Source organism: Anolis carolinensis, chromosome 4 (assembly GCF_035594765.1).
Source record: "Anolis carolinensis isolate JA03-04 chromosome 4, rAnoCar3.1.pri, whole genome shotgun sequence".
Taxonomy (NCBI): domain Eukaryota; kingdom Metazoa; phylum Chordata; class Lepidosauria; order Squamata; family Dactyloidae; genus Anolis; species Anolis carolinensis.
The window spans coordinates 180,394,672-180,407,587 of NC_085844.1; positions in this window are offsets into that span (position 1 = coordinate 180,394,672).

The following is a 12,916-nucleotide window of genomic DNA, read 5'->3' on the forward strand; positions in this document are numbered from 1 at the left end:
GATGGGGCCTGAGATGGAAGGAGCGAGGGAAGGAAGGAGGAAGGAGCCAGCAGTGTGCTGTCCTTCGGTGCAATATGCATATCTCTGAAGGAAGCTATGGGTCCGAAGAGATAAGGATGGAGGCAGTGAATGAACAGACAGTAGAGGAGAAACAATAGAAAAGAGGAAGGAATGCACAAAATTTGAGAAATTGGAAAAGTAGAGACAAAGAGATAGACAAAGAAAGATAAATTGAACAAACTTGAAAGATAGGAAGTATTTGAGGCAGAAACATGAAGGGGACTTGAAGAAGAAGCAATAGTGTCAATAAATAGAGGAAAATAAATAGCCAAATCTTTGTATGAAACCTTCATTTAGCAAATCACAAGTTCGTGTGAGAGTGTGCTTACTTAATTTAAATATCAAGTGTTTTATTAAATGCAAAGGCCACAAGATGGATCCAGGAATCCTAGTTTATTTTAGATTATTATTTTAGAAATACATGAATTTAAATTAATGTGTAGGTGATGTAGAAATAAGATTCTGCTAGAGAACTCTAATAATATATTATATTACTAGGACTCTTCTGTAGAGAAATCTATCATACCCAACTACATATCCCCGGATTCTTTAGGATGTTATCAAATAAGTTTTCAAAATGCTGTATCTGAATTACAGATACATTCCAAGTGTGGCAGGCAACAGAAGGAAATGAAAAGCTACCTCTTTAGGCCTTTATAATGCTTACTATTCCCACATTATAGAGGTTTAAAGAGTCCATACTCTCTTGTGCTGTGAGCCATATTCTACTCTTCTCACTCCTGCCAACACGTTGTGTAGAGATTTGGTTTCTGTTGTGGTAGCTACAGATTCAGTGAAACATTTTGCTATTATCTTTTTAAAAACCAATTGCAGCTTGCTGAAGGTGTTTAGACAACTTTATCTGACAAGTGCTGACATATCCCTTTTATTTCAGGAATCATGCTCTGATATTGTTTCCCACTATGCTTTTGATAAGGCTGTTGAAAATAAAGGGGTTTCTTCCAGGGTTGCTACTGTAATTACCTGGTATGATGAAAATTTACTCCACCCCCTCCCCACAATGTCTAGTGCAAGATATGTTTGAATGTTTGGTATGTTTGGCATTAAGATAATATTTAAATCCAGCTTGGCTGCTAAGAGGCAACACTCTTAAGTTATTTATTGTTGGACTCAACATTTAAGGCAGAGGAAAAATGAGTAACAATAGTGAATTCAGGAGATCCTTCCTTTGAGTAGACATATAAAGAAATAATATGAGAGGAGGGGTAGATTTCTATTGTTAGCAAGGGTCTTGATTGCATTTGTGTATCATTCACTTCAAGAATTTAGCTGAATTTAGCTCCACGGGCCTCCTTATCCAACCCACAATGGTCTCTATTAAAGTCCTCCCCACCTACTGAAACCTTTGCCCCTTCAACAATTGACTTTATTTGCTTTATCTGGCTGAAATCACTTTATGTATATTTTTATCCCTGTGTGTAGAGTAACATTATCCTGAAAAGAACACTCTGTTTTACTCTGAGACACTCTCCTTGGACATGCTACCATCAGTGTCCAACAAGCCTTTATGCATGTGTGTTCCTATCTAAACATAAGTGAATTTAGCATACTTGGTAACACAGCACAGCATCCCTGACCAGTTGTTTGGACAAATTACTAACAATTGCTTCATATCAACAGACACTAAGGATGCACCGAAGAAAAATATATATATTTCAATTTCTTATGTGGCATCATAAGCTGACAATGAGCTCAGTGATATGTCTCCTTATCCTGTGTGTGAATTTAAACATTCAAGGTTTATGAGTACTAAGAATTAAAAGGTAAAGGTAAAGGTTTCCCCTGATGTTAAGTCCAATCATGTCTGACTCTGGGGGTTGGTGCTCATCTCCATTTCTAAGCCGAAGAGCCGGCGTTGTCCATAGACACCTCCAAGGTCATGTGGCCGGCATGACTGCATGGAGCGCTGTTACCTTCCCGCCGGAGTGGTACCTATTGATCTACTCACATTGGCATGTTTTCAAACTGCTATGTTGGCAGAAGCTGGAGCAACAGCGGGAGCTCACTCCGCTCCCGGGATTTGAACCTGGGACCTTTCGGTCTGCAAGTTCAGCAGCTCAGTGCTTTAACACACTTTGCCACCAGGGCTCCAAGTACTAAGAATTAGCTATCACTAATTCCTAGAGGAATTATCTAGATTTATATCTAAGCTCTGAACTTTAGAGAAAACTGTATATGAAAAAGCTGTTACTGAATTGCATTCACAGACACAAAAATGCCGACACCTGCCCAGAAAGCAAGCAATCAATCGAGCCAAATTGGCAACCTTGTGCCAAGAATAAGCCTCCTTACTTTACTTCATTCTTCATGTTACACTCTTTACTGTTGGCCCCTTGCTGCTCTCCCTGGAGAGACATTGCTGAGACTAATTCTCAAATGGTGTAATGGGATGTGGTTAACCTTTACAGATGCTGCACTCTAATAAGCAGTCACTTCCAGTTGTTGTTGTTGTGTTTTGGTGCGCACTCTCCTCAGGCCCCTTCTGGGAAGTGGTTCCCTAAAACACACATACTTTGAGGCCCCTGTGCGGCCAAAATGCAACCACAAGATAAGTAACTGGCTGCAGCCACTTGACCACCCTGGATGTTTGTGCAATACTAATGAAGAGAGGGAGAGCAGCAATATCCTTATTTTTAAATTGCTCATGACCATCTTTTGACCCTGCTCAGCCAATTATTAATGCTGACAGAGCCAAACACAGCTGCAATGTTTGTATCAATCTGCTACATAAATCAAAGCTGCCAGAAATTAAAATGCGGTGGAAAAAAGACAGTTCTAAAAAAGACAAGTCCAAAGCTAGGAAAAGTTGCCTTTTGAACTACAATTCTCAAAACCTCCAGTCAGCATAGCCACCTATAGTTGATTTTTAAAATGCCACCATGCTGTTTGTAACAGAGGTATTTCTATAGCCTCTTTTGTAATGGATGAAAACACTACTATCTGTATCTCTAGATAACAGGTAAAGCTCTCTATAGCTATGTCTTCTGATGCTAACCTCTTTCAACTCAATTCATAATTTGATGATTTTTGCTTTTCAGGATTTTTTTTGGGTGACATTTCATTCCATGAAAACATGACATTTTGTACTATTTGCCAAATTAATTTTTGAAATGAAGTGCAACATATTATTGTGGAATAGGTAAATGTAAAGGTTTTCCCCTGACATTAAGTCTAGTCCAGTCCGACTCTGGGGGTTAGTAAGAGCAGGCATGGCTTGAGTGTTGTATTATGACTCTGGAGACAGGGTTCATTTCCCTGCTTGGCCACTGGGTTATTTTAGGTGAATCACACAGTCTCAGCCTCAGAAATTCCTGCGGGTCACCATAAGTTAGAAATAACCTGAAGGCACACAGCAACAAACTAAGGCATAATTTCCATTTCTACATATTACATAATCATTTTTCTACATTATATATTTTGCCTATATTTTGATGCAGAATACACTATTGTGGTGGCTACTTTCAGATTAAGGAACAAAACAGCACCTTTTCTTTAGGAACTGCATCTTTTTACATAGATTATGTTTAATTTGAGAATATCCATTTAAATATAATGTAAATATTAATATTTGCAAAGAGCCCATTTACTAAGGGCTGGTGATGGAAAATATGAGAAGTTTATTTATGCTATCTTTTATTTATATCAGTCTGAAAAAATTGCATATTAAAAGAACACCCATTAAAAGAAGCCAAAAAATCCAGCTCTTGTCAGCATCTGATGTTTGTCCGATTGGACATATTTAACGCATCAGTTTAGATTGTTGTTTTTACAAAGTTTGAACAGCATTGGTTTGGAATGGATCAAACACAAACAACCCACAAGGCAGATGCTTTGTTTGTCTGGCACAAACAGACATGCTGAACTAAGAAGGAAAGAAAATGGAAAAGAAAGAAAAAGAAAGGGACTATCTGGAGATGAAACTCTGGCAACATGAATTCCTCAGAAAGCAAACAATTAGACTCAACTTTCAGTGAGTGGATGTGCAAGCTTTTTCTCTCAATGCATACCACTTCTTTTATGAGAACACTGAATACTTTGCCAAAGTTTTCAAAGTATAATTTGTATGATTGCTTAGAGTTAAAAAAGTGAATATCCTACTGGGTGTAATAGCTATTGGTAATTTCCATACTGTGGAAATGGTATAGGAAAATGATCATTGGTAAATGATAGAAGATGGCTTCATTGTCAGTGGTATGGTGAACCCACTCCAACCTTTAGCCTAGACTTTAAGGGAACTATCCAAGGCTCTGAAAATAGGAGTCAGTCTCTTGGATAGCTTCTTTTAAATCAGGACTAAACCTTGGGATGTATCCACCATTCAAATGACATAAGAACCACCAACCATCATTGCACTATAACATCACTTACCAAGAATTATCCCTAACAACAGGGTTCCCAACTGCATGAAGACTTCTGCTTGTGTTCTCTTGAATGTGTGATGACTCATGGGCCATGTAGTCCCGTTCCTAGCGCTGTTGTGGCAGATGAAGAGGAAAACTTGGGTTTTCCACCATTTCAGCCAGAATTGGAACTTTCCCAGCCAGAACTGGAGCCTTTGCACCTGCAGGAGGTTTGTCTTCCAGAAATCTGCCAAACAAGCCCTGAGTCAAAATCTCCCCCATTTTCTCGCCGTAGTTATTATCAACAACAAAAAGGAGTTCAACAAGCTAATCGCAGAAGCCTGAGAATCGCAGCCAAGCATTCAGCTGATTAAGACTGCTTCCATGAGAAATTCTAGGGAGTCATGCATCTGGACACAGAGATTGACTTTCGGTTCTGATTCCCCAGAGAAGTGTTCTTTGGTGGGAAAACGAGACCCTATTTAGGTTCCTTGCCCCGAAGGAATCTTGCGGAGTCAATTCGTCAGCTACTGGAGTAGGTTGTGTGTGGACAGCGCTATTCCCGTTTCCAAGCCTCGTTCCCGTTTCCAAGCCTTCGTTCACGTTTCCAGCCTTGCCTTGCTTCCCGGACCTTGCCTTGCTTCCCGGACCTTGCCAAGTAGTTACCACGGATCTTGTCCTTGTTCCTCATTCCTTGTTGCCTTGTATCAAGCCTTGTGTTCCAAGAATCAAGTTTACTTCCTAGCATCACATCAAGTTCCTTGGATTAAGAACCTTGTCATCTCCCCTCACTTTGCTTGGCAAAGTGGGTGTTTCGGTTATTGGATTACAACTTTGGACCTTAATATTTCATATTGGACATTGTTTCTTTGGACTTATTTTGACCTTTCCTGAAAGGTCTACTTCTGAACTAATTCCTACACTTGCTTTTATTAACTTTATATATTTCCTTAATAAAGATATTAGATAGATTCTGGCCTCTGTGTTTGGTTATTGGTGCTCTGCAGCCTGGGTCGTGACAGAATGCAGGCAGAAGCTCGCTCTAACCTTATCCAATGTGTTAGGGAAACTTGGTATAATGCTTATTTATGGATTCTCAGCCTCACCACCATTTTCATCCACACATGAGCAAGTCAATTGCCCCCACAGGGCTGGTTACTTGCCCTAGTATGTCCAACCTGCTCACCTAAATTCAAAGAGGCAGTGAAAAGAAAATGAGCATGAATAAAGAATGGAAAGAAGAACAAGTCACCAAGGAAAAATATAGGTATATAGTCCAAGCTTCCAGGAATAGTATAAGGGAAATTAAACTCCAAGCTGAGAATGGTTAGACAAGCAAGAACTAAGGAAAAGGTTGTTTTCAAATATGTTCAAAGCAACAGAATGGCAATGGAAATATAAGGCTACTGCTCAGGAAGATGATAAAATGCTAACAGGTCACAATGAAAAGGTGACAGTACTTTGCATTTACAGTAGAGTCTCACTTATCCAAGCTAAACGGGCTGGCAGAACCTTGGATAAGCAAATATCTTGGATAATAAGGAGGGATTAAGGAAAAGCCTATTAAACATCAAATTAGGTTATGATTTTACAAATTAAGCACCAAAACATCATGTTATACAAAAAAATGACAGAAAAAGTAGTTCAATACGCAGTAATGTTATGTTGTAATTACTGTATTTACGAATTTAGCACCAAAATATCACGATATAATGCATTGGATAATCCAGAACCTTGGATAAGCAAGTCTTGGATAAGTGAGACTAGTGTATTTTGTTTCAGCCTCCCCCCCCCCCCCCCCCCCCGTCAAAAAAAATAGTCTGTGTGTTTCCATGTATCAGCAAAGACTTGGCAAGGAATCTGTGTTGCAAAAAAAAAAATTGATAAGGAGATAGGAATCATTTAGTTAATTTAAATGAGTGCAAATCTGCAAGGCCAGATAGACTGCAGTATTTTAAGGAATGTATTGATGCACTCAAAAACCCACTTGCCATCATTTTTGAGGAATCTTGGAGAACAGATAAGTTGCCAGAGAACTGGAGATGAGAAAATATTGTTTTTCTCCTAAAAAAAAATCAAGAAAATTACAAACCAATCAACCTGATATCAATGTCAGGAAAATATTAGAATGCATCATATAGGCTGTTTCCAAGCATCTTGATGACAATGCAGTGGAGGCACAATGGGTTTGTCCAGAATAAATCATGTCAAACTAACCTTATATCTTCTTTTGATCAGATCATTCATTTAGTAGATGCTAAGAAAGCTACAGATGTCATATAACTGGATTTCAGCTAAGCGTTTAATAATTTCCCCATGATACTTTGATTAGCAAACTGACTACATATGGAAAAATGGAAAACACCATCAGATGGACCCATTGTATGGAAATCTATGCTCAAAGAGTTGTGATCAGGGACTGTGCTTTATATTGGAAAGAGGTCTCTAGTGGAGCGTCACAGGTTTCTGAGCTAGGCCAACACACTTCAATATTTTTATCAATGATTTGGATGATAGCATCAGGTGAATCTTTATCAAATTTGAGGATACAAAACTAGGAGGAGTGGCTAACACATTGGAAGATAAGGAGAGCATTCAAAAAGATCTTGATAAACTAGAAATCAGAGCTGACATTTTAAAAATTGGATTCAGTGGAGACAAATGCAAAAGTTTATATTTAAGCAAAACAGATATGGAAAGGGGAAAATGACTCAGTAGTACTATGTGTGAAAAGAACCTTGAGATTAATGTTGATCATACATTGAACATAAACCAGCAGTTTGTTGCTAGAACAAAGAAGGAAAATGCTATCATAGCCAGCATTAACAGAAGCATAGTTTCCAAAATCAAGAGAAATAATACTCCCAATATATTCCGTACTAGTCAGGTCTTGTCTGCAGTACTGCATTCAGTTCTGGATGCCTCATTTTAAGCAGAATATACAAGTTGGAGCAACTTCAGAGAAGGCCAATGAGAATAAGAGATATGGAAAATAAAATATGTGAGAAATTGAAGGAGCAGGGCATGTTCAGCTCAGTGAAGAGAAAACTATGGGTGCTCATTACATTCCATGATCATTCTGTCCACTAAAATTAGGTACAGTAGAGTCTCACTTATCCAACATAAACGGGCTGGTAGAACTTTGGATAAGCGAAAATGTTGGGGGAGGCAGACTGTGTTGGATAGTACAGAACATTGGATAAGCAAAGGTTGGATAAGCGAGACTCTACTGTAATACCAAATGTGTAGAGCCATTACCCAATAATTTTGCATTCGTCCTGAAACTGAAATATATAAAAAAACAAAGTATACACATGCATGCATGTATACACACATTTTGTGTATAGGGAAAAAACAGGGAAAAAAATTAATTCATTTGGATTTTATCTCCTTGGATAGCCAAAGAAAACATGCTGTGATTTTGGGAAATGTTCAAGGAATGATACAATCCTACATACACTTATATGGGAGCAATTTCTATTGAATTCACAATGCTTCTTAGAAAAATAAACTTCTACTGAAATCCTATGAGCTCTTTTCGGAGATAATCCCAAATGGAAACAGTGGGAATTGGGAATGCATTGTGAGACCTCAATCCAGATATCTTGTAAACAATCCACACCAATGCACACATTTTGGAAAAGAAAAAGAAGAGTCTTGCAAACTAATGTAGAACTTGGATGGTATGAGAATGCTGATGGCATTCTGATCGTTAGTGTACATGGAAGTAACCCGAGTGGACCTCATGCACAAAACCTTGTTTTTCTTTGGTGATCAACCTTGCTAGATTAGGGCATAAGATTTTGATCTCAGACACACTTGGAATTTATTTCTACTGAATTAAATTAGGAAATAAATTAGGAATTTCAACAAAAGACCCATCCATCACTTTATAGGACAAAGAAAAGATGGCCAAATAAAGTAGAAGAATCTATAACTAATTAGCAAGACAGTCATAAAATTATAGATTCTGGACCATGATTTTTCACTGCAAAAGCAGTAATATATAGGGATCTTCCTTTTAATTGGAAAAAAATTGAAGTGAATTCCAAACCTTATTAATGTTGGATAAGAAAAAAGAGGGGAAAACATATAGATTCAATTTCTTGATTTTTTTTGGCAAAATGCCCTTTCACATTCTCAAAGATTTGTTCTTGTTCCCTATGGGTTTAATGCTTGATGTAAGTAGGAAAAATATTTTATTTTATTTTTAGTTCCTTTCCTGAATGTTGAACATGTACTTAAAAAGAAGTCTGAGAAGTACAGGGCTCCCGATAAAGCCAAATGCTGAAGGTGGATTTCTAATCTCCTATCTACATGATATATAAATGCAGCCATACTTTGGTATTTTAAAGCGGGGTGTTTACACAGTGAGTCCAGAATCAAACACCAACAGATTTTTTCAGTAAAACAACGTAGGAATTTAACGGAACAGTTTCTGAACAGGAAAAATAAACTTTGGTGTAATTTTGTTATTGTAATTCTTGTGTGCTTACATGGTGTTTTATTTTCTGTTCTTGTACAGACTAGGGTTAGACTCCATTACTTCTATAGTAAAAAAAAAAAAAGAAGAAGAATAAGTTAAAAGGTGAATAAAGGGGCCAACTCACAAAATGTTGCTGCCTGAGCAGAAAAACAAATAGCTTCTCCCATCTAAATTAATGAGCTAGAGCCAATGATTGGAGGAGGAGGAGAGGTGAGTGGGAGATATTCAGGGCCCTGTAGTCTGGAGGGGGACCCAGGACCTAAGTACAGAATGAGCCCCACACCTGTGAGACCACAACTGACAGTTCCACCTACCCACATTCAATAAAATGTGTTCTCTAAAGAAATTTTCAAGGTCCTCCAGCACAACTCTATGGCAAAAGTAACTGCAAAAGTCATTCATTTCAAAAGGGTTCACCATTATCCACTGTTTGTATTCTGTATATTCTATAATCCGCTCTGAGTCACCTTGGGGAGATAGAGCGGAATATTTATAAAGATTATTATTATTATTATTATTATTATTATTATTATTATTATTATTATTATTATTATTCCATGTTTCCATGATAATTTCAGTGGATATGGGTGTCATACTTTATTTTGTATCTGTTTTTCTCTCTCTCTGAATAATATGTTAATTTTTGTTAGTTTTTTTGAGTTTGAATACACAGTTAATACACTAATGAAGAAATAGGTAAGCATGGGTATTTGACTTTCTAGGCTTTTGACATCCATCATATTTTGGGGAAAAGGGAGAAAAACAGAAAGCCAGAGGTGATCAGCCAACTGGAGTCTCAGCTGTGAGGAGAGCAGAGGAGGAGGAAGACCTTCATTAACTCCTCTGCCTCTGACACCAGTTTCCAAACATCCCGTGGCTTGCCTACCAAGAAACAAGTGATGCAAGACAGACACTCTTTGGGAGCTGGTAAAGGATGAAGTTGGGCAGATAGATGGGGCAGAGGATTCTGGTGTGGGTGACAATGCCTGTGTGTTCCTCCCTCCACACAAAATCTCAAAGGACCGTGAAGAAATAAGCAAACTTACCAGGCCCCCTATTCTGTTCCCACACTGAGATCCAAACTCATTCTGGCCTGCCCTTTATGGGGCAGCAGGAGTAGCCCAAGCTGTTTTTCCTTTCAGGGAAGCAAATATTTGATCCTCACATCATGTTGTGAACAGCTTCTGCCACAAGTATCGCCTGACACAGATGGGACCCAAACCACAGCCAGCTGCCCCTTCAACTTTCCTAGCATGCTGCATACATTGATGAAATCAGTTAACTCAGAAAGGAGACTAAGGCTCGAATCCTGTTCCTTAATCTCAACTAGAGACTTTGAGTTCCTTCTCAACCCAAGCCTGTCATTTCACATGCTCTGGCTATTTACTGGAGTAAGACAACAGCTATGCATACGCATGAAGAGCACTTTCATACACTACCAGAGAAGGGTAACAGCTGAGACTCTGTCAGATATCATTTCTACATAGAGACATTGACTTTATCAACACATAGGACAGCTTTTGGGCACTCTCTATAGCATCGCCTTGCAAAAACATTATGAATCCTCTAGTGCTAATTTCAGTGGGCATCACTTTTTTGTTTCCCTGGTGCCCTACCACTGAGATATCTGCTTCATCAAGCCTTATAGCAGGACTAGCCATTTGAGGCAGACAGCACAATGCCTTTTGCTACTAATATAAATTGGAACTATCTCAGCAACACCCTTTACACACTACTAGGGGATCTTGTTTTCCTTCTTCCACATCTGTGATCATAGAAGTAAATAGATTCCATTGTTTCATTTGATATTTGTTCTTGCGTCTTTCCCCAAAGATCTTCATCACCAATGTCCACTACAGTTTTGTATCTTACTTATATCAATTGTGGGACTTGTCTGTTACATAATTAAAACCAAGCTTTCCTTGTTGTAGGATGATGAATGCACTTACCTTTTATTAGTCTCAGATGCTTAGTTCAGAAGGAATACTTCTAGAGAAAAGGGAATATTGGGAACATGCTCTCCTACATGAGAGGGTTGAATAACATTATTGGTGAGCTAATTGGATGAGTCATTCCAATGTAATCAAAACTCAAACGATGACATGTTTTGTATTCCATAATGAGAATATATCATTAGTCTTTTGCAAAGTTTACATTATAGTCTAAAATCCATGATTTACTGATCAGTCTAATAAGGAAAATATAATTAACCATGCAACATTCATCTGGGACATTCTGCCATAATGTTTAAATGATCAAACCATTTTCAAATAGAAAAAAATTGGGACACAAGAGATAATGTGCATGTTATTACTAACAAAGATTTTTGTTTATTTGATTAAAAGCTGGAGGATTTTTCAGTCATGCTGAGGTTTTATGGTGTTGGAGATTTGCATTAATAAGCAAGTTCCATATTTCCAAAATGCTTGGGAATTCAAACAGCTAGCAAAAGAACTTGTCAAAACATATTGATTGTGTTGCTACCCAATTGTGTTTATATTATGTAAGCTTACAGAAGCCCTGCCTCCAAACTGTGACAGTTTGATGACTACTCACAATACTGTCATCTTTTTGCGTCAATATTGTTTGTTTGATTACATTGACTGAACTGTATCATTCAGTACTAATTCTTCTATATCTTCAGTTAAAGATAAATAACAATATATATATATATATATATATATATATATATATATATATATATATATAGGTGTTCTTTAATAGTGAGCTAGCACAGCACTGTTAGCTACAACTTAGCAGTAGCAGGTAGACAGTTACACATTTCCAAACACCAGAACAATGTAGTTAAAGTTTTTTGTAAATATTGACATTAGAAGCTGGTTATAACATTACCAAGGCTTGCTCAGGACTGCTGTGCAAAAGTTCAGTGACATATGGAACTGATCTACTGGGAGGAAAAAGAATCAAAATTACAGCTAAAGAATTAATTTCCTTGCTGTTGCCATACCAATGTCCTTGTAAAAATCATCCTTTTGAGACCAGAGTTTAAACTTTAGGTGAGATGTCATCATGGATAGGATCCAGTTGTGATCTTCAGTTTGCTTTCTTTAGAAATGACTTTAAATTTCCACAAGTGGACATGAAAACCAGCCATTCCCATAAGGCAGTGGTTGAGTTATTTCTTCATCTGATCGATGTTGTCTTCCCACTACATTAAAAACAAGCAACTTTCTTTGCACATCTAGGCCATATCAACAAAAGGCAAAATTTCCTTTATTTTAGATGCCATTCAAACCTTGTGCATTGTAACAAGTCAATCTAAATTGTAAAAAATATAAGTAAAATCCAAATTTTACTTGACAGCCTGGATATGCTGCTAATGTGATTTTTGTTTCTCTTTCTCCTACAAATGGCTCATCTATTCGCCTCCTACACATTGCATGGTTTTCCATATTGTTGGAAAAGGCAAATCTGAAAACCCAGGGAATATTAGCTTGAAACTAGGGAGTGTGGCATAATATCCATGCTTGACTGAATATGTGGTCTCATTCTCATTGTGGAACTTAGTTCTGAAATTGTCCACAGCTGCTTAGCATCAAGTCACTGAGCATGCCCAGAGTATATAGTCAGTCCTCCACATTTGCTGGGGTTAGAGGCATAGGACCGTTACAAAAGCGGGGGAACTGCACATTTGAAACAAACTATTTTTTTTACTTGAGATAACATATCTGTGAATCTCTTAGTCCTCTAGCATGACTATGGCCAATTTCCACTGGATGCTGTTAATAGAATTGTGCTGGAGGACCTAGAGATAAGTCTCCCAGTGCAATTAAAATCATTTTAATCAAATCAATGAATAATCAAATCAAGAAAATCAAATTTGCAAATATTGAGAGCGACCTTTACTTACCCTATAACAGACATGGGCAAATTTGAGCCCTCCAGGTGTTTTGGGCTTCAATTGCAACAATTCTTAACAGCCTACTGGCTGTTAGGAATTGTGGGAGTTGATGTCCAAAACACCTGAAGGGCCCAAGTTTGTCCATGG